Source organism: Amblyraja radiata, chromosome 1, assembly GCF_010909765.2.
Source record: "Amblyraja radiata isolate CabotCenter1 chromosome 1, sAmbRad1.1.pri, whole genome shotgun sequence".
NCBI classification, from domain to species: Eukaryota; Metazoa; Chordata; class Chondrichthyes; order Rajiformes; family Rajidae; genus Amblyraja; species Amblyraja radiata.
Genome location: NC_045956.1, coordinates 132,199,085 through 132,220,680, shown reverse-complemented (window position 1 = coordinate 132,220,680; position 21,596 = coordinate 132,199,085). Strand labels below are relative to the sequence as shown.

Sequence of the window (21,596 nt, the reverse complement as noted above, 5' to 3'; positions counted from 1 at the left end):
AGTCTAGACAGCTGGCGATAGGTCAGGATGCAGTGGATGGCCACCAGTGTTCTATGTGAACATTGTGCCCTAATTGCGCTTTGCTGGGTCCACCTTCCTACCCATTGGACCACCAAATGGCAGTCTCCTCCGCATATTCTGCCGGATCCAGTCTTCGCCTTCCCTGAATAAGGTAATAGCCACAGGGCAGTGGAGGTTTGCATTTGGTGTTTTCCTTCACCCTTCAAGGGTGCTATATGGAGGACGCCTGTGCATAACTTTGTTTAACGTGGGGAGACAATAGACAAAAGGTGCAGGAGTAGCACTGCACTGCCATTCAATGTGATCATCCACAATCATTACCCCGTTACTGCCTTCTCCCCATATCCCTTGACTCCTCTATCTTTAAGAGCCCTATCCACCTCTCTCTTGAAAGTATCCAGAGAACTGTCCTTCACCGCCCTCTGAGGCAGAGAATTCCACAGACTCTCAACTCTCTGGGTGAAAAGTGTTTCCTCATCTCTGTTCTAAATGGCTTACCCCTTATTCTTAAACTGTGGCCCCTGGTTCGGGACTCCCCCAACATCGGGAACATGTTTACTGCCTCTAGTGTGTTCAAACCCTTAATAATCTTATGTTTCAATAAGATCCCCTCACATCCTTCTAAATTCCAGAGTATACAAGACCAGCCGCTCAAATTTGGAGACCAAAACTCCACACAATATTCCAGGTGTGGTCTCACTAGGGCCCTGTACAACTGCAGAAGGACCTCTTTACTCCTATACTCAACTACTCTTGTTATGAAGGTCAACATGCCATTCACTTTCTTTACTGCCTGCTGTACCTGCATGCTTACTTTCATTGACTGATGAACAAGGACCCCCAGATCCCGTTGTACTTCCCATTTTCCCAACTTGACACCATTTAGATAATAATTTGCCTTCCTGTTTTTGCTACCAAAGTGGATAACTTCACATTTATCCACATTTAACTGCATCTGCCCACTGTCCCAACCTATCCAAGTCACCTTGCATTCTCATAGCATCCTCCTCACAGTTCACACTGCCACCCAGCTTTGTGTCATCTGCAAATTTGCTAATGTTAATTGACTGGTGCACAGGCAACCACCCCATGGTCCTTAACAGATCTGGGTTTGGATCCAGTGACATGGAGTCCAAGATGACTGGAGACCCTTTTCTGCTGCAGCCTTCATCTGCCTTCCCAGCCGTTGTGACGTTCCACTAAGGTCAGCCATCGTCCTCCGCCGGTTGAGGTCTTGGTTGGATTACTCTTTGTCAGAGACCTCCCCCTTGACCTTACCACCATGGGTGGCCCTACCAGGAGCATGGCTCCAGTCGGCATCGCTCTCAGGATCTCAGGTCCACACAAGCTTCTCCACCACGACAAGATGACAATCCCCGGAGAAGTACATAAGCTGGTGGGCGATAACTGGAGTCACAAGAGCCTGCCGATGTTGGAATCTAATAAGTAAGCAAGGTGATAAGTGGAGATGATAATTGGATGACAAGTAGATGGAATAATTTGGGAGAGAGGATAGGAATTCCAGTGGGTAAAGTATTTATAAGAGTCAAAATGCAGCTTTATTGAACTTTGGTTGGGCTGTGTTTCAAGAATTGCATGCAATTCTGGTCGCCCCATTAAGGAAGGACATGGAGGAGTGCAGAGGAGGTATACTACAATGATGACTGGATTAGCTACAAAATGAGGTTGGACAGACTTGGATCATTTTCTCTAGAATGCCAGAGGTTGCGGGGAGACCTGATAAAGATATAAAATGATGAGTGGCATGGATAAGAACCTTTTTCTCAGGATGAAAATATCACATCCGAGTGGGCATAACTTTAAGGTGTGAGGGGAAAAGTTTAAAGGAGATTTAGCAGAGCCACATTTTTACACAGAGGCTGGTGGGTGCCTGGAACACACTGCTGGGGATGATGGTGGAGACCAATAAAAAGGTGACATTCAAGAGACTTTTGGATAGGCACATGGATATGCAGGGAATGAGAAATATGGATTATTCGTGGGCAGATAAGAGTTGGTCTTGGCATTATGTTCTGATGGGCCTGTTCCTGGGCTTAGTTTAGTTTAGTTTAGAGATACAGCATGGAAACAGGCCCGGGTTTGATCCTGACTATGGGTACTGCCTGTATGGAACTTTTAAGTTCTCCTTGTGACTGCATTGGGTTACTCCGGGCGCTCTGGTTTCCTCCTACACTCCAAAGACGTGCAGGTTTGTAGGTTAATTGGCTTTGGTATAAATTGCAAATTGTCCCCAGTAAGTGCTAGTGTGACGGGGATTGCTGGTTGGCTCAGACTCTGGGCCAAAGGGCCTGTTTCTGTGCTGTATCTCTAAACTAAACTAAACTAAACTAAACTAAACTAAACTAAACTAAACTAAACTAAACTAAACTAAACTAAACTAAACTAAACTAAACTAAACAAAACATGAAAGACCTGGAATTGGGGTACAAGATAACACTTGAGTTTTGTGAACTGAGTTTTGTGAACTTGCAGCAGGATATAAACAGGCTGATGGAAATGGCAAGCGTGTGGCAGATTTAGTTTAATTTGGAAAAATGTCAAGTGAAGTGTTTTGTTGGAAGAATGATGAGGGGCAATATAGAACAAAGAAAAGTGTTCTAAAGGGTGTTGAGGAGCAGAGAAACCTCTGAGAACGATGTGGAAAAAACATTGGTAGATTGATATTTGATAGGGGACGATCAGCCATGATCACAATGAATGGCGGTGCTGGCTCGAAGAGCCGGATGGCCTCCTCCTGTACCTATTTGCTATGTTTCTATGAGAAAGTGGTTAATCAGCATACATACATTTCCCCTGAAGCAACCACTCACTTACCTGCAAGAGATGGAAATCCATGTCCAGCTCAGCCTTACCCCATCCCATGAAGCAAACTGCTGAAGAGGACCCGAAGGAGACACAAGATACTGCAGGCGCTGGAATCTTGAGCAGAACACAAAGTGCTGGAAGAACTCAACAGGTTAGACAGCATCTGTGGAAGGAATGGACAGGCAATGTTTTGGGTCAAGACCCTTCTGCCCATCAATGGGCCCATCAATGAGTCAAGATCCAGTAGCCTCCCTGTAACCAACCCCATTACCATAGAAACCAACCATCACTTTTTATCCATAAAAAGCCAGTGCCAACTCTCACCTCTGGACTTTTTCTTTCCTGAGATTCCCTCCAGACATTGGCCCTATCCCCATCTCTAGTCCAGACATACCTGTTTATCCACTGCTTGCTCAGCAGTGGCATGGCATACAAAGGAAAGGACTTGGCTCATGTGCCTCTGCATTTCTTCATGGTAGATTCACAAAGAAAATGTCTATTGCGCTGCTGAAAATTGATTGAATAAACACACACTGACCAGTTTTCAGTCATATATCATTTGTACTTGCTCGATTGAAAAATGGAGGAAAAAAGATAAAATAACTGGTTCTATGCAAAAATAAAAAAAATCATTGACATAAGAAACTGTGTTATAATTAAATATTTGCAATGTGCATTTAACAGTATATCTAAAAACTCCTTTAATAAAAAATAAGTCAAATAAGATACTTGGGCAGCGATGCTTTACTGTATATAATGATAAAAGGCATGTTGCTTGGATTCCTGTTACATACAGCTGGCAGTTTATTAGCAATTCACTGGCACACAGCCTAATCTTATAGCCAGTGATATGAAAGAATAGGAACTGTGGGACAACATGTTTGTGGTTTTCTGATAAACTGCTTACTGCCTTCAAGACTCTGCCTGTGGCATATGATTTTGTAAAATGTTGTTATAGTTGAAACAGCTCCCTTAGTGAATTTGGAACCCAGCCCTTGTTCTTATAATCATAGAACAGTACAGCGGAAGAAATGGCCCTTCGGCCCACAATTTCTATGCCAAACATGATGCCAAGCCCAACTCTTATTTGCCTGTCATAGCTTTTCCCCTCCATTCCCTGCATATCCATATACCTATCCACAATTCTCTTAAATGTCACAATCGGATCTGCCTCAGTCACCACCCCCTTCTGCGTGTTTCATGCACCTTCTGGGTAAAAAACTTTCCCTGGACATCTCCTTTAAATTTTGCCCCTGTCATCTTAATGCTATGCCCTTTAGTATTTGATATTTCCATTGTGGGAATAACGTTCTGACTGTCAACCCTATCAATGCCTCTCATCTATATTACTAAAAGTCGGATCTTGACCACTTCCTGTTGTTCTGTATATTGATTTTAGAAAAAACGCTGCCACTTACAGCTGTAATCTTACTAAGAGTCCCCCTCCGCTGCGCAGGACAAGAGTATTTTAGTGTTTAAAAAATGTTGAGATTCTCTCTCCTGAAGGCCACACCCCTTCTGGAGGGACTTTAAAACCCGGAAGTGTTGAGTGCCTCAGTCAGTCTCTGCAAGATGGGGGAGCGAGAGGGTCATGTCTCTCAGTCTGAGCTGTGAATAACACTGAACACATGTCTACTAAACTGTGAGTGGTTTTACTGACCTGTCAGTACCCTTATTGTGGTTTGAAAATATAGTTTGGAAATGCTAAAGCTGTGTTGCATTTGGTTTGGAAATGCTAAAGCTGTGTTGCCATTGATTTGGAAATGCTAAAGCTGTGTTGCCTTTGGTTTGGAAATGCTAAAGTTGCCTTGCCTAATTAAAGTTGCCTTGCCTAATTAAAGTTGCCTTGCCTTCTATATAATTAAAAGTCTAATCTTGACCACTTCCTGTTTGTGCTTTATATTGATTTTAGAAAACACGCTACCATGTACGGCTGTGATTTATGGCCATCTTACTCAGTCCCCCTCCGCTCATCAGGTGCCGAGGATTTTTCCCATCGATGAAAAATAAAAGAGTTATTAGTGTTTAGAAAATGTTAAGATTCTCTCTCCTGTCAATCACGCCATGAAGGCCACACCCCTTCTGCTGGGAGGGGGGGAGGGACTATAAAACCCAGAAGTGTGGGCGTGGCTCAGTCTCTGCAAGATGGAAGAGGGGGAGGTCACGACTCACTGCCTTTAGTGGCCTTGCACCCTGCTTGAAATGGTATGAAACAGCACTTGAATTTGGTGGCCTTGCACACTGCTTGAAGTGGTTATAAATTGCACTTGAATTTGGTGGCATTGCACCCTGCTTGAAATGGAATTTCAAGGAATAGCCGTGTCAGCTGCCAGCCCACCAGCCGTAAGTGAGTGAGCTGCCAGCACAACAGGCTTGAGTGACTGAGCCGCCAGCCCAAGAATTCATTCGGTCCACAATGTCCATACTAGCCCTCGGGAAACCAGTCCCTTCAGCCCACAACACCCATACTAGCGCTCCAGAAAGCCCCCCCCCCCCCCACCCCCCCACTGGCCACCAATATTGGAATTGGTGGAGAGGTGGAATATTGTGTTGGGGGACCAGCCCTCCCGTGTGATGCTGGGACCCAACAGGTCCCACTTAGTCTAGTAATTACTATATACTTATATCAGGTCTTCCCACAACCTCCGTCATTCCAGAGAAAACAATTCAAGTCTGTCCAGCCTCTCCTCGTAGCTAATATCCCCTAATCCATGCATCATGTTGGTAAACCTCTACTGCACTCTTTCCAAAGCCTTCATATCCTTCCTGTAACAGAGAGACCAGAACTGCTGACAATACACTAAATGTGACCTAACCAAAGTCTGCATCATGAGTTCTTGATTCTTATACTCAATGGCCTGAGCTAAGAAGGCCAGCGAGTTATGGACTAGGACCTTGAGATCCCTCTGTGTATCAATGCTGTTAAGGGTCATGCTATTACTTGTTTAGTTTTCCCTTCTATTCAGCCTCGCAAAATGCAACATCTACAGTTGCTCAGATTAATCACCATCTGCCATTTCTCCGCCCTTTTCTGTAGCTCATCTGTATACCACTGTATACTTTGACAGCCTTCCTCACACTCCATGACCCCTTGGGGTCATCTACAATACTAATACCCCGTCTACGTTTACATTCAAGGCATTTATACATATCACAAACAGCAGAGATCCCAGCACAGATCCTTGCGGAGCTCCACTGGTCACAGACCTCCAGCCTGAATATTGTCCTTCCACCATAATCACTAACTTCTATCAGTAAGCTAGATCTGGCTCCATTTCCAAAACATCTTTAAGACAATGATATTATACTGCATAAAATATGTCTCACAGAAATTAAATTAATTTAGAAAATGTAATTCAAACTTACTATCTGAAATCTGAAGAGTATGAAATATCACACGAGTAAACCCAAATTCTAACACTATTAGTTTGGAGGTGGACAATTACCTATGGAGTGTTAGATTTTTCCATTCAACCTTGTAAGTTAGATGAGTTTGCCTGGCTTGTGTGATACTGACAGCATTACACGCTTGGAGATTACATGACAGGTATGTGTTTGACTGAATGATTAATCCTTGATCACGGAAAAATGGAAGAGGAAGTGTATTTTCTCAGCTCACCTGCTTAAATATTTAAATGAAATTGATGCTGCTATTTAATGTAATGGAAACTGAATTAATGGACTCAGAATGTCCGTCTGCTGTGTACTGAAAAATGTTTGGTCAAAGGGAGACACAATACTATACGTCAATATGTTTATTTGCAATTGTGAAAATAGCAGATATTGATTCTCGTTTTTTTTATGACCATAATAAGACCACAGGATATGAGCAGAATTTGGTCATTCAGCCCATCGAGTTTACTCTGCCATTCATTCATGACTGATCTATCTTTTCCTATCAATCCCATTCTCCTGCCTTCTCCCCGTAGCCTTTGACATCCTTACTAATCAAGAACCTATCAATCTCTACTTTTCAAAATACACAATGACACGGCCTCCACAGCCGTCTATGATAATGAATTTCACAGATTCACCACCCTCTGGCTAAAGAAATTCCTCCTCATCTCCATTCTGAAGGCACATCTTTTATTCTGAGGCTGTGCCCTTTGGTTCTGGATTATCCCTTTAATGGAAACATCCATTCCACATCCAATCTACCTGAACCTTTCATTATCTGGTAGGTTGCAATGAGGTCCCCCCTCATCTTTCTAAACTCTAGCGAGCAGAGGCCCAGAGCCTTCAAACGCTCATCATACATTAATCCAATCTTCCCCGTGATCATTCTTTTAAGCCTCCTCTGGGCTCTCCAAAGCCAGGACACCCTTCCTTAGATATGTGGCCCAAGACAGCTCACAATATTCTAAATGTGGCCTCTCCGGCGCTTGATAAAGTCTCATCATTACATCCTTTCTAAACCCCTTGAAATGAATGCTAGCATTGCATTTGCTTTCCTTACCGCAAACTCAACATGCAGATTAAGCTTTGGAAATCCTGCACCAGCACTCCTAAGTCCCTTTGCTGATCCGATTTCTGAATCCTCTCCCCATTTAGTCTTTGATTTTATTACTTTTACCAAAGTGCATGACCATAAATTTTGCTAAGCTGTATTCCATCTGCCACTGGTTTGCCGATTCTCCCAACCAGTCCTTCTGCAGCCTCCCTGTTTAGTTTAGTTTAGAGATACAGTGTGGAAACAGGCCCTTCAGCCCACTGAGTCCACGCCGACCAGCGATCCCCGCACACTAACACTATCCTACACCCACTAGGAACAATTTTTACATTTACCAAGCCAATTAACCAACAAAACTGTACATCTTTGGAGTGTGGGAGGAAACCGAAGATCTTGGAGAAAACCCAAGCAGGTCACGGGGAAAACGTACAAACTCCGTACAGACAGCACCAGTAGTCAGGATATAACCCGGGTCTCCGGTGTTGCATTCGCTGTAAGGCAGCAACTCTACCGCTGCGCCACTGTGCTGCCCCTGCTTTCTCAACACTACCTGCTCCATCCACGTATCTTCTTATCATCTACAAACTTGGCCACAAAGCCCTGAATCAGATCGTTCACATATAACATGGAAAGTAGCAGAACCAACACCAACCAAGAAAGGCCCCTTTCATTTCCATTCTTTGCCTCCTGCCAGTCAGCCAATCTTCAATCCAAGCTAGCACCTTGCCTTTAATACCATGGGCTCCTATCTTGTGTAGCACCTCAAGTGTGGCACCTTATCAAAAGTTTTCTGAAAATCCAATAAAAAAAAGTGTTGGTTCTGATCCACATTCACTGATCATCCTTTGTTTATCCTTCTTTTATCCTCCCCCAAAACATACAGATTTGTCAGCCAAGATCACCCCTTAGCAAAACCATGCTGGCTTTGGCCTATTTTATCATGTGCTTCCAAGTACCCGAAACCTCATCCTTAATAATGGACTCTAAAATGTGACCAACGGCTGAAGTTAGGCTAACTTCTATTTATTATAATTTTTAATCTCGGTGAGGACTAGAAGTAAGGTGCACCCAGTATGAAAATTCACTGGAACTATATTGACAATCTTGATCCTTGGCTGTGGAATTGGTCTTTCACCAGCTGAATACCTTAATAAAGTTACTGATACTCATTCCAAATATGTGGATGTTGTGCAAAGTTTTACAATGCAAGCTACTGCCCGTGGTTTTTACACCAATAGTTGAGCAGACCAATATTTATGATGCAGGTATCTTTGTAGTTATAATTTCCATTATAGTTGCCAATAAAATAAGTTGTGAGACTTCTTTACGGCAGAAGTTTGAACTAATGCAAATAGGCAATTGCTCTGCTTTATAATTGAGCATTCATTACCTAAGTATATAAGAGACAAGATTCAGTCTAGTTTGTTGCTCGTGCCTGCTCTGATATTTAATATGATCATGATTAATCCAATCATGGTTTTCCTGCCTTCTCCCTATATTCATTCCATTTCTTGGAGTTTAATTATCTGTCAGGCTTCTCCTTGAATAGAGCTGATGGTATTATCTGCATTGACAACCGTTGTTTCACAAATCACATGAAATATTAATTGGGAAACGTGATAGACAAAAGGTTTTGCCTTTATAAAGTGCCATTTGTATTCCCAGCATCACTTCTGAGTCTGACAGATAATGACAGAGTCTGACAGATAATGACAGCAGGCACATCAATGCAAACAACAATATGTGTTTATCGAAACCGGTGAAAAATGTAACCCTCCTTGTTGATGACCTTAATAAAACACAGGTAAAGACATGATATTGCAGTCTCTCAGCATTAGAATGAGTATCAGTTCACTGGATCTCTGACATAAGACATGGAGGTATCATGAGCTTTCAACTAACTTTGGCTGCAAAATGAATGAAACTTACAGATGGCCAGGGAGGCTGCATGATATTGCCCTCTTGCTTACAAATAATCGATGCAGTGTGTACTGACTGTGGCTTCACCTGAAAATACACATATTACGGTTGGCTACCTCTGCCTTTACCTTTATTGTTTATCACACTTCAGAAGCAAAGTGAGCGTCACATAATGAGTATTGTGAGATAATTCTGTATGATCCTAAGGTTCACAGAGACAAGTTTTGCGTCAAAATTACCGTCAAAATTGGGGCACTAATATTTTCATCCTTTATGAAGGGAAATGGAAACATGCCCTAGCGGCCATGTCCCAACTCGGAAGTTCTTCTATGTTGTCTATTCTCTTAACTAAATAGCCAACGGATTCAAGTCACAATGAGAAACAGTGTTAAACAATGCATTAATTCATCTCTTAAGACAACATATTTGTTGGATAATTTACACTTGATTGTTTTGAAGCTTGTACAGACATTTTATATGATACCTGAATTAGCAAAAGCATCAAAATTAAACGCGATGGGCTAGGTCTTGCTGTTAAATGAAAATGGTTCATGGGGTCATGTAGTGGAACTGAATCATGCTGAGATTCCCAGATATTTATTATTAAGCAAAATAGTTTCATAAATGTAACTTATCTTTCTTCTAGAAGAATGAGGTTAGAAGAAATATTAGAAGAATGAGGGGGAACCTCATTGAAATGTACAGAATAGTGAAAGGCTTGGACAGTGGATTTGGAGAGGATGTTTCCACAAGTGAGAGAGTCTAGGACGAGAGGTCATAGCCTCAGAATTAAAGAATGTTCTTTTTGGAAGGAGATGAGGAGGAATTTCTTCAGTCAGAGGGTGGTAAATCTGTGGAATTCTTTGCCACATAAGGCTGTGGAGGTAAAGTCAGAGGATATATTTAAGGCAAGGATAGATAGATTCATGATTAGTATGGGTGTCAGAGGTTATGGGGATAAAGCAGTAGAATGGGGTTAGGTGGGAGAGATCGATCAGCCATGATTGAATGGTGGAATAGACTTGATGGGCCGAATGGCCTAATTATATTCCTATCACTTGTGATTTTATGATATTTTGCCTCTTAATCATTTCCCCTTTGAAATCAAAGGTATCCTGAATCTTCTATTGGGTCTGAGCTGGACTAGGGTTCCAGTCTGCCTTCCAAATATTTTAGCTGGCATGGACTTCCACATTTGACAGCTCATTCATAGAAGTCTGAGACATTGTATAATTTGAAAGTCAAATACAAAAAGTTTCAAATTGAATTACCAGCAATAGTCAGCAAGACTAATAAACTTTAATAAAGACATTTCTAAAGATTATGTGTCAAGCATACAAAATGTGCAACTAATGTGAAAGGATAATAAAGGCAGCGAGATATAATATTAAGTTACATGGCATCATAGAGTGTAAAAGTTTCCCAAACAATGAAAGCACTGTGCATAAACCGTCAGTGTTTAACAAACATACAGTACACTGTTGCTGAAATAAGATTTTTTAATTTTTTTATCCTTACGATGAGATATAAGATTTTTTTTGAATGGTAACACAACATAATTACATTGGAGAGATCTGGAGTGAATTATCCACTGCATTTCAATTGCCATCTTTTAACTTCTTCAAAATTTAATTGCATTTAAGAAAAAAACTCATCATTGGTTGGCAACCAGACATTACTCTGCATTGTTGTAGACTCACTGCGACATTTCACCAAGAAACTGGTGCCTTCAGAGTGTCCTGGGTTACATGAGATGATTCGATAAAAGAAGACCTTCAGCCGTGAAAAGATTGTTTTTTTGCTGGATTCCAAAAACAGGTCACAGCAGGTGAGCAAGTATAATTGTCCATTTTACAAAGTGTTATGGGGAGCTACAGTATTTGTAGTGGTTATCTTTTCATTTACAGAATCAGATGTTAATTCCGATACATTTATAGGTACCATCTGGAGAGTTTATAGCAGGATCTGGAGCAACAACTATTGCCCTGGGAGGTGTTTGGTTCATGGCATCATAAAGTGTAATAGTGTACAAAGCAATAGACTCACTGTATATAAATTACATATCCAGCTTGGTAATAAAAGTACACAAAAATTATGAGGAACCGTAACAATAAAATCCTTCGGCATTTGTAGTAGATTATAATTAACTTTGGCACGAAAATCAGAAGGCAAATGTAGTTTGCTGATTGACTTCTGACATAAAAATATACAAAATAGGATCAGGAGTAGGTGGTGCAATCCATCGCGCCTGTTCTGGCAATCACTAACATTATGGTTAATGTTGTACATAACTCCTCAGTTCCAAACTACATTGTGTCAGGGGATATGGGGAGAAGGCAGGAGAATGGGGCTGAGAGGGAAAGGTAGATCAGCCATGATTGAATGGCATAGGTTTGATGGGGTGAATTGCTAAATTCTGCTCCTATAACTTATGAACTTGTATTGTTCCACAGCAAAATGAAAAAAATAAATAAATGCATCTTCTATTCATTATCTTACAATATATTACCACTGAAATTAAGACCTTAACCATTTGCTGAACATCTTGGAAATGTGAAGAAGCTTGTCTGCTTATGCAGGAAGTCAGGACTTACCTGCACTCAGTATTCCCGCATCTTCCTTGGCAAGAAGGTAACTTCAGAAATTAATTGACATCAACATTTCAAGTATTCTACTGAGATCTCGAACTTGATCTGGACCTTGTCTGGTCAGGTGACAAACAACCACCATAGGTTGACCATCACTGGTGGATATGAGGCATGGTTTGGGGAGTGGAGGTTCCTGATTAGCAAAATAAACTGTAAAGTTAAGCAGATCCTGGTGGTAGGCCAAGATCCCGTTGTACTCTCTATGTCCATGCAAGTAGACTCCCACTCAAAGGTAGAGGAGAAGGCAAGATAAGCTTTGTATGACACCAAGGGACCCAGGGTTACTTTAAATGAGACTAAGGCTCCATATTTTTAGCACATCACCTAAAACTTGAGTCTGGAGCCAACACAAACTGCAGATGTTAGAATCTTAAGCAAAACTCAAACTGCTGGAGGAACTCAATGGGCCAGGCAGCATCTGTGGATTATTATTATTATTATTTATTTATTTATTCTGAACAAGTAAAGACATTAACGACATTAATATTAACAAAATCGAAATTATCAAACAATTGGACATTACAATCAATATTTACAAAGCAATGAGAAGAACAAAATCAAAGTTCCAATGTCCAACTCTGTGTCTGTACAAGCTCGAAAAGGAGTGAGAAGAAGAATAACTTATTAAATCTCACCCCTTTTCCCCAACACTTCTACCATATTTAAAAATCAATTCATTACTAATAATAATACTACCCTAGGCAATTTCCCATAATACCTACAGACATATATATACATACATATACATACATATACATACAACTATTATGTACATACAAACTTCATATCTGAAGTACCCAAACATAAGTAAACAATAGTAAAGCAATAGATAAACATCAACCCCCACTTGTCAACCATCCCCTCCATCCCTGTACCCCTTGAGAAAGACCAGATGACGTTTCAGGTGGGGACCCTTCTTCAAGACTAGAGAAGGTGGGGTACATACATACATCTTTGTTTACTGTATCTTGATGTGGGCTCCGCTACATCAGTGACACCAAGTTTAAACTGGACGACCGCTTTGCAAACACTGGTTCTCCCTCCACCAAGGTCAGCTGGATCTGCCATTTGAAGGCCACTTCAAATCCCCCTCCCACTTCCATAAAGACCTATCTCCTTCATTTCCAGAGTAAGGTCACACGTACATTGGAAGATCGGCTCCCTATTATCCACTTGGGTAGCCTACAGCCCAAAGGCATAAACATTAAATTATCCCCTTCCCCCCTCTCTCTGCCCCACCCTTTGCCCTCCTAATCTTCTGAGATCCTCTCACATTTTCACCACTCCTCCTGCCCCTGTCATCAAATTATTTTCCACTCCTCCACCTCATCATTCTGCCTATCATCCATCCCTACACACCTATGTTTCCCCTATTTCATCCCACCTATTCCCATCTACTGAATATCCCTTCCTCTGGTTCTACATTTCACTCCACATCATCTTTTCTTATCAAATTATGCCATTTGCAACACTTTTTTCTCTACTTGTCATCTCCACTTGTCACTTTGTGACTATCTCCACCTTTCTCTCCCCCACCTAAATTGTCTGATTATCAACTATTATTATAACTTTATCTGGATCCAGCTCTTGCCAGCTCTTGCCAGCACTTGCCCCACCCCTTCCCATCACCTCTTTCTGCCTGTCATCTCCCCTTTATTCCAGTCTTGAAGAAAGGTCCCAATCTGTTTGTTTCCCTCCAAATAAGCTGCCTGACCCACTGAGTTTCTCAAACGATGGACACAAAATGCTGGAGTAATTTAGCAGGACAAGCAGCATCTCTGGAGAGAAGGAATGGGCGACCTTTTGGGTCGAGACCCTTCTTCAGACTGAGAGTCAGGGGAAGGGAAATCTCGCGATATGCAAGGGAAAAACAGAATAGTGACAGAAGAGTGAAAATGACAGATCAAAGCATTTTTTTGACTAAAGACTGTGTCATTTAGCATCATTTAACATTACATCAATATACAAAGTAATTATTACCCGGTTGATTCTGTTGTTTCTCTAGGAATACTCAGTTTTGCTTATTTTCCTATCAACAATGGACAATTATTGAAAAAAGTTTTATGAGCATTAACATTTCAGAACAAAAACCATTTGGAATAGAGTGTGTAGAAAAGAACTGCAGATGCTTGTATAGTAAGTAAGTAAGTAAACTTTATTTATATAGCGCATTTTAAGACAATTTGCATTGAACCCAAAGCGCTTCACATAATTTAAATAATAATAAGTTCCATAGAAAAAGGTTTAAAAAAAAAAAAAAATGAATAAAAATGGACACAACATATTAAAGAGTTCAACACAAACATCCCCCCACAGCAGAATCAAAACATTTCCACTGCGGGGGAAAGGCACCAGAAAGTTTAGTCCTCTTCCTCTGTGAAACATCCCGAGGTCAGGGCCCATCTGTGGCCGTGCAGCCAGTCCGATGATTTTCAGGGCCCTCTTGCCGTGAAGATGAAACATCGGCGTCGGGTGAAACATTCCTCAGCGGCTTGGAAAAGTCTGGAGCGGCTGTCCCCTCCCCGGAGACCGGAGACCGCGGCACTCGTAGTCCTCCGGCCGCGCCGGCTGGAGCTCCGACCCCGGCGAACTCGATCTCTGGCTCTGCGGCGCTCCAAATCCAAATCCAGCGCCGCCCGCGGCCGAACGCCCGCAGCCACAGCTCCGCGATGTTGGAAGTCGGCGACCAAAGCGCTCCGGAGCTTACCGCACGGCGACCCGGTAGGCATCGCCCGCTCCTTGTTGGTATCCCAGCGCTGCGCCACCGCCGCCGAAGCTGTAGTCCCAGCCGGTCCCGACAGGAAAACGCCGCTCCCCTTTCGGTGGTAGGCCGCGAGGACGGGGCGAAGAAACAGCACGGAGGGATGCTGCCTCTCCGACCAGGTAAGGGACTAAGAATAAAGTTTCCCCCTTCCCCACCCCCACCCCCCACATAGAAGACCTCCACTAACATAAAATAAAATAAAGAAAGGTGTAGAGGCGGACTGCGGGCAGGCTGCCATACACAGACGGCGCCCACTCCCGCACATCCGCCAAAGAGGAAGATCAGTGAAAATAGACACAAAGTACTGGAGTAACTCAATGGGAGGCAGCATCACTGGAGAAAAACATGGGTGACATCTTTGGTTAGGACCCATCTTCGGGCCCTTATATTAGGCTTGGATCAATGATTACTGTTACCTAAGCAATAGTTTTACTTCACGTATAATATCTGCCACAGTAATCTCTGCCACAGAAGGTAGTTGAGGCCAGTTCATTGCCTATATTTAAGAGGGAGTTAGATGTGGCCCTTGTGGCTAAAGGGATCAGGGGGTATGGAGAGAAGGCAGGTACAGGATACTGAGTTGGATGATCAGCCATGATCATATTGAATGGCGGTGCAGGCTCGAAGGGCCGAATGGCCTACTCCTGCCCCTATTTTCTATGTTTCTATGTTTCTATAATATTTTTAACACTAAATTTATATTACATTTTGTGGCTAAATGTTGTTGGCACAAGATGCCACATTATGTGGCCACACATGGGATGCACACATATACCACACAGAATGAGCTGCTACAGGGTCACATTACCAACCCTGGGAGAAACAACATTTTTGAATTGCAAAAGAAATAATATTTTCTAATCCTCCAGAGTTTGGCCAGAGACACAGAGAAATATTTCCAAGACACAAAAGTTTGAGCCAATTCCTCTGGAAAAGTAGGAAAGATGGTGGGAGACAGAGATAGTAACCAAACTTTAGATCCTCTGCGAGTGTCTTCTCTGCAATTCCCATGTTTCCAGTCTACGTTCACCTTTATATTACAGCACCAGTGCTGCCATTTCTTAGGCCATTTCCCTCATGAAGACTATTAAAAAGAAAACAGATGTCAATTTCCAACTCTTGTTTTATCTTGTGGGAGAACTCTTCTGTGCAACTGTTGTGTATTTCTGGCACACTTGAAAAATGCTTCACTTAGGTTTTCAGGTGTTTTCCTCATGATGCTTTATAGCATTCAATAGTGTCTTGGCAAACCTCAACCTAGCTTTACACATCCACCTTTTCTATTTTTGTACTCAACATATAAAAAAAAAAGGTTTGCTTTCCCCTCCTGCCAAATCCCCTTTATATTATTGTCTTTATATTATTGCCAGTGAGCCATATGGATCTTACATTTTACATTCTCTGCCATTTCAGAAATAAGGTCCATTTGCATCTTAAAAACTAACATTTTACCTTCCCCATCTTTTCATTCCCACAGGTTCTCAAATTTCTCCATTGCCAAACATTTCTATATTTCTAAAATCAGCTTGTTTGAAATGAAAATGTTTTAATGTATTCATTTTGGTTCCTTCACTTGGAATACAAAACATTATGGCCTCTGGAATAAAGATCTCTTATCTCCAATTTGCTTAAATGTAATCATTTAATTATTTTATTCCATTCTCTTAATTATTCTGGGTAGGAAGAAACTGCAGATGCTGGTTTAAACCTAAGACAGACACAAAAGGCAGGAGTAACTCAACGGGACAAGCAGCATCTCTGGAGAGAAGAAATAGGTGACGCATGATAGCCACTTTAATCTTAGGCCTTTGTAAAACAATTGTTTAGGTCCTTAAGGGGATGGCCCACTTGGGCATCCTAATCCGCGAGTTCAGAAGAGTGTCTTCGACCTTCAAGCTCGAGGGCACTCGCCTGGAAAGCCTTGAGCTGGATCGACCGTCCGCTTTGAAGCCGTGAGCTGGATCGACCGTCCGCACACATACACAAACATGGGGCGGGGGGCGCGGGTGGTAGAGAAGGGGAGGAGAAGGGGGGAGAAGGGGGGGGGGGGGGAGAAGGAGTGGAGACACTTTTAAGAAGTACTAGACCAAGTTCCCCCAACGTGCGGTTGTGGGGGGGAGGGGGGGGGGAGGCAGCATGCAGCGTCACACACACTAACTATCCCCCCCCTGCACTCACGCTAATTACCCCCCTCGATAGGGATCTAGAGAGGGGGGGTGGGGGTAGAGAGTGAGGGCAGAGAGAGAAGGGGCAGAGACAGAGACACAGAGAGAGGGGCAAGAGGGAGAGGGGGTGGAGGGGAGGAGAAGAGGGAGGGTGGGTGAGGGGGGGAAAGGTGGGGGAGGAGGGGAGGAGAGAGAGGGTGAGAGTGAGGGGGAGAGAGAGGGGGTGCTGAGAGGGGGGTGAGGTGGGGAGCAGGGAGGGGGAGGGAGGGGGGAGGGTGGAGGGTAGAGGGTAGTGGGTGTGGAGGGAGGGGGTTTAGGGGAGGGAGGGAACATGGGGGAGGGGATGGAGGGGAGGAGGGGAGAGAGAGAGGGGGGGAGAGAGGGGAGAGGGGGAGGCGGGGGGAGAGGGGGTGCTGATAGAGGGGGAGAGAGGGTGTGCTGAGAGGGGGGTGAGGGGAGGGGGAGAGGTGGGGAGCAGGGAGGGATGGTGGAGGGAAGGGTAGGGGTGTGTGGAGGGGAGGGGGGTTTAGGGGAGGGATGGTGGGGGAGGGGAGGAGAAAAAGAGGGGAGAGAGAGAGGGAGGGGAGGGGGGGGGTGAGGAGGGGGGGAGGGGGAGAGAGGTGGGGAGAGAGAGAGAGTGCCTTTTTACTTCAACCCAAACCCCCCAAACAACCATTTGCAGGCAGTGTTTTTTTACTTCAAACTAACCATATTTTCATTTTCAAACCACATTAAGGGTACTCACAGTTGAGTAGACATGTGTTCAGTGTTATTCAGAGCTCAGAGTGACCTCCATCTTGCAGAGACTGAGTGAGGCACACCACTTCCTGGTTTTATAGTCCCTCCCCCTCCCACCAGCAGGGGGAGCAGAGAGAATGGTGAATGTTTTAAAAACATTAATATCTCTCTGATTTTTCATCGATGGGAAAAATATTCTGGTTCAGGAAGGCAGACCTGGGCTCTGAGCGAGGTGGCCAAAAATGACGGCCGTAGGTGGCGGCGTTCTCTCGGAATACGCAGCACAGTGGGCCAAAAGCGGTCAAGATCAGACTTTTAGTAATATCTATATTACTAAAACTCTGTTCTTGACCGCTTTTGGCAATCTGTGCTGCGATTTCCGACAGAAAGCCGCTACCTACGGCCGTCATTTTTGGCCACCTCGCTCAGAGCCCCCCTCTGCCGCATGTGTGCCGAGGATTTTTCCCGTCGATGAAATATGACCGAGATATTAATGTTTTTACAACATTCCCCATTCTCTCTAGATAGATAGATAGATAAATTTACAAACTCTTTCCAACAAAATGCCAAGAAACTTCAGGCCATGGTGAATAACATACATATCAATTGGCTGAAAAAGCATATGCAGGGGACTCACCTTGGAGTAGAGCTGCAGCTCAGAGAGCCGCAGCAGGGGAGGAGGGGACTATAAAACCCGGAAGTGTCCTGCTTCAATCACTTTCTGCCGGACCACGAAGTGAAAGGGTCACAGCTCTCTGAGCTGCAGCTCTACTCCAAGGTGAGTCCCCTGCATATGCTTTTTCAGCCAATTGATATGTATGTTATTCACCATGGCCTGAAGTTTCTTGGCATTTTGTTGGAAAGAGTTTGTAAATTTTCTCTCTATATTGTGTTTGAAATGTGTATTGAACATGAAATACATTTATATATTTGTCTATCTATATTGTGTTTGAAATGTGTATTGAACATGAAATGCATTTGCATATTTGTCTATCTATAATGTGTTTGAAATGTGTATTGAAAATAAAAAGCATTTGTATATTTGTCTATCTATATTGTGTTTGAAATGTATATTGAACATGAAATGCATTTGCATATTTGTCTATCTATAATGTGTTTGAAATGTGTATTGAAAATAAAAAGCATTTGCAAATTTGTCTATCTATATTGTGTTTGAAATGTGTATTGAACATGAAATGCATTTGTAAATTTGTCTATCTATATTGTCTTTGAAATGTGTATTGAACATGAAAAGCATTTGTTATTGTTATAAAGCGTTTGCAAATTTGTTTCTCTTGGGTTTTAAAATGGTTGCACCCGTTTTCAGGTGACTAAAGCATGATGTCTTTGAAATGTTCATGTAAATTGAAATGCATTTGTTGCAACGTTTTCAGGCGAGTAATGCACGAATAAAGCTTTATATTTGGACCAGAACTGTGTTTAAATTTAAAATCGGCGCTCATTTTGTGATTTTGGCGGTTGCAAGATGGCGGCGATGACGTCATTTCCGGTGATCGGTAAGCCGACGGTGATGATGTCATTTCCGGTGATCGGTAACCCAGCGGCGATGACGTCATTTCCGGTCGGAGGCGATATGGCGGCGATGACATCATTTCCGGTCGGAGGCGAGATGGCGCTGCCCGCAGAGTGCACGAGGTGTTGAAAAATTCTACAGAACTGGTAAGTGTTTGTTTGTTGCAGCCACAGCGGCAATTGTGTTGCAGCAAAAGCTGCAATTGTGTGTGTGTGTGTGTGTGAATATATATGTGTGTGTGTGTGTGAATATATATGTGTGTGTGTGTGTGTGAATATATATGTGTGTGTGTGTGTGTGAATATATGTGTGTGTGTGTGTGAATATATGTGTGTGTGTGTGTGTGAATGTGTGTGCGTGTGTGTGAATATATGTCTGTGTGTGTGTGTGTGAATGTGTGTGTGTGTGTGTGTGAATATATGTGTGTGTGTGTGAATATATGTGTGTGTGTGTGTGTGTGAATATGTGTGTGTGTGTGAATATGTGTGTGTGTGTGTGAATATATGTGTGTGAATGTGTGTGTGTGTGTGTGTGAATATATGTGTGTGTGTGTGTCTGAATATATGTGTGTGTGTGTGTCTGTGAATGTATGTGTGTGTGTGTGTGTGTGAGAATATATGTGTGTGTGTGTGTGAATATATGTGAATGTGTGTGTGTGTGTGTGAATATATGTGTGTGTGTGTGAATATGTGTATGTTTGAATATATGTGTGTGTGTGTGTGTGTGAATGTGAATATATGTGTGTGTGTGTGAATATATGTGTGTGTGTGTGTGTGTGTGTATATGTGTGTGTGAATATGTGTGTGTGTGTGTGTGTGAATATATGTGTGTGAATGTGTGTGTGTGTGTGTGAATATGTGTGAGTGTGTGAATGTGTGTGTGTATGTGTGTGTGTGTGAATATATGTGAGTGTGAATGTGTGTGTGTGAATATGTGCGTGTGTATATGTGTGTGTGAATATATGTGTGTGTGTGAATATATATGTGTGTGTGTGTGTATGTGGAATATGTGTGTGTGAGAAATAATATAGTGTTTTGTAGTTCAGAGCTTATTTGTTATGTTTAGTAGCGTGGTGGCTGTCAGGTAGAAGCTGTTCCTCAATGTATATGTTACAGTTTTCAGTTTACATAAATTGGATGTCACTCCAGAAGTCGGGCATCAGTCAGTCCACAAGCCGTGAGAGTCAGTCAGTCCAAAGTCCATGAGTTAATCCCAAGGCAGTGAGTGAGTCCACAGGTCATGAGTAAATCGCTCACTGCCCCCCTCCTCCACTGACACCCCCCACCTCAAGACGCTGCCCTCCGCCTGGCTATAGAATGCACCCCCTACTGAAGCCCTCCACATCCCCTGCATGAGGACACCCCACCCCCTTCTCATCAGTTCACAACAACCCCTGCCTGAAGCTGCCCTTGGCTGCACGACATTTACCACCCATAGGGCAGTGTCTTGAGGTGGGGGATGAGTCTGTGTATGTGTGTGTGATTGAGTCTGTGTGTGCGTGTGTGTATGAGTCTATGGGTGTGTGGGACTTTGTGTGAATGTGTGTGTCATTGAGTTTGTGTGTGCGTGAATGAGTCTGTGTGTGTGTGTGTGTGTGTGTGTGTGAATATGTGTGTGCATGTGAATATGTGTGTGTTTGTGTGAATATGTGTGTTTGTGTGAATATGTGTGTGTGTGTGAATATGTGTGCGTGTGTATGTGTGTGTGTGTGAATATGCGTGTGAATATGTGTGTGTGAATATGTGTGTGTGTACGTGTGTTTGGCTGAATAAGTGTGTGAGTGAATATGTGTGTGTGTGATTGAATGTGTGTGTGTGTGAATAAATGTGTGTATGAGTGAGTGCGCATATAGAAACATAGAAACATAGAAATTAGGTGCAGGAGTAGGCCATTCGGCCCTTCGAGCCTGCACCGCCATTCAATATGATCATGGCTGATCATCCAACTCAGTATCCCGTACCTGCCTTCTCTCCATACCCTCTGATCCCCCTAGCCACAAGGGCCACATCTAACTCCCTCTTAAATATAGCCAATGAACTGGCCTCGACTACCCTCTGTGGCAGAGAGTTCCAGAGATTCACCACTCTCTGTGTGAAAAAAGTTCCTCTCATCTCGGTTTTAAAGGATTTCCCTCTTATCCTTAAGCTGTGACCCCTTGTCCTGGACTTCCCCAACATCGGGAGCAATCTTCCTGCATCTAGCCTGTCCAACCCCTTAAGAATTTTATAAGTTTCTATAAGATCCCCTCTCAATCTCCTAAATTCTAGAGAGTATAAACCAAGTCTATCCAGTCTTTCTTCATAAGACAGTCCTGACATCCCAGTAATCAGTCTGGTGAACCTTCTCTGCACTCCCTCTATGGCAATAATGTCCTTCCTCAGATTTGGAGACCAAAACTGTACGTAATACTCCAGGTGTGGTCTCACCAAGACCCTGTACAACTGCAGTAGAACCTCCCTGCTCCTATACTCAAATCCTTTTGCTATGAAAGCTAACATACCATTCGCTTTCTTCACTGCCTGCTGCACCTG

The 21,596-nt window shown here is 43.0% G+C and overlaps 1 long non-coding RNA gene across 1 annotated transcript in view; it reads left to right on the top strand.

Annotated features, from left to right (window-relative positions):
- Positions 1-16,531, top strand: part of LOC116979483 — a 38,659-nt gene extending 22,128 nt beyond the window's left edge. The window contains exon 3 of the long non-coding RNA XR_004413736.1: positions 16,457-16,531. This is a non-coding gene — a long non-coding RNA (uncharacterized LOC116979483). The remainder of the gene's footprint in view (positions 1-16,456) is intronic.
- The last annotated feature ends 5,065 nt before the right edge of the window (positions 16,532-21,596 follow it).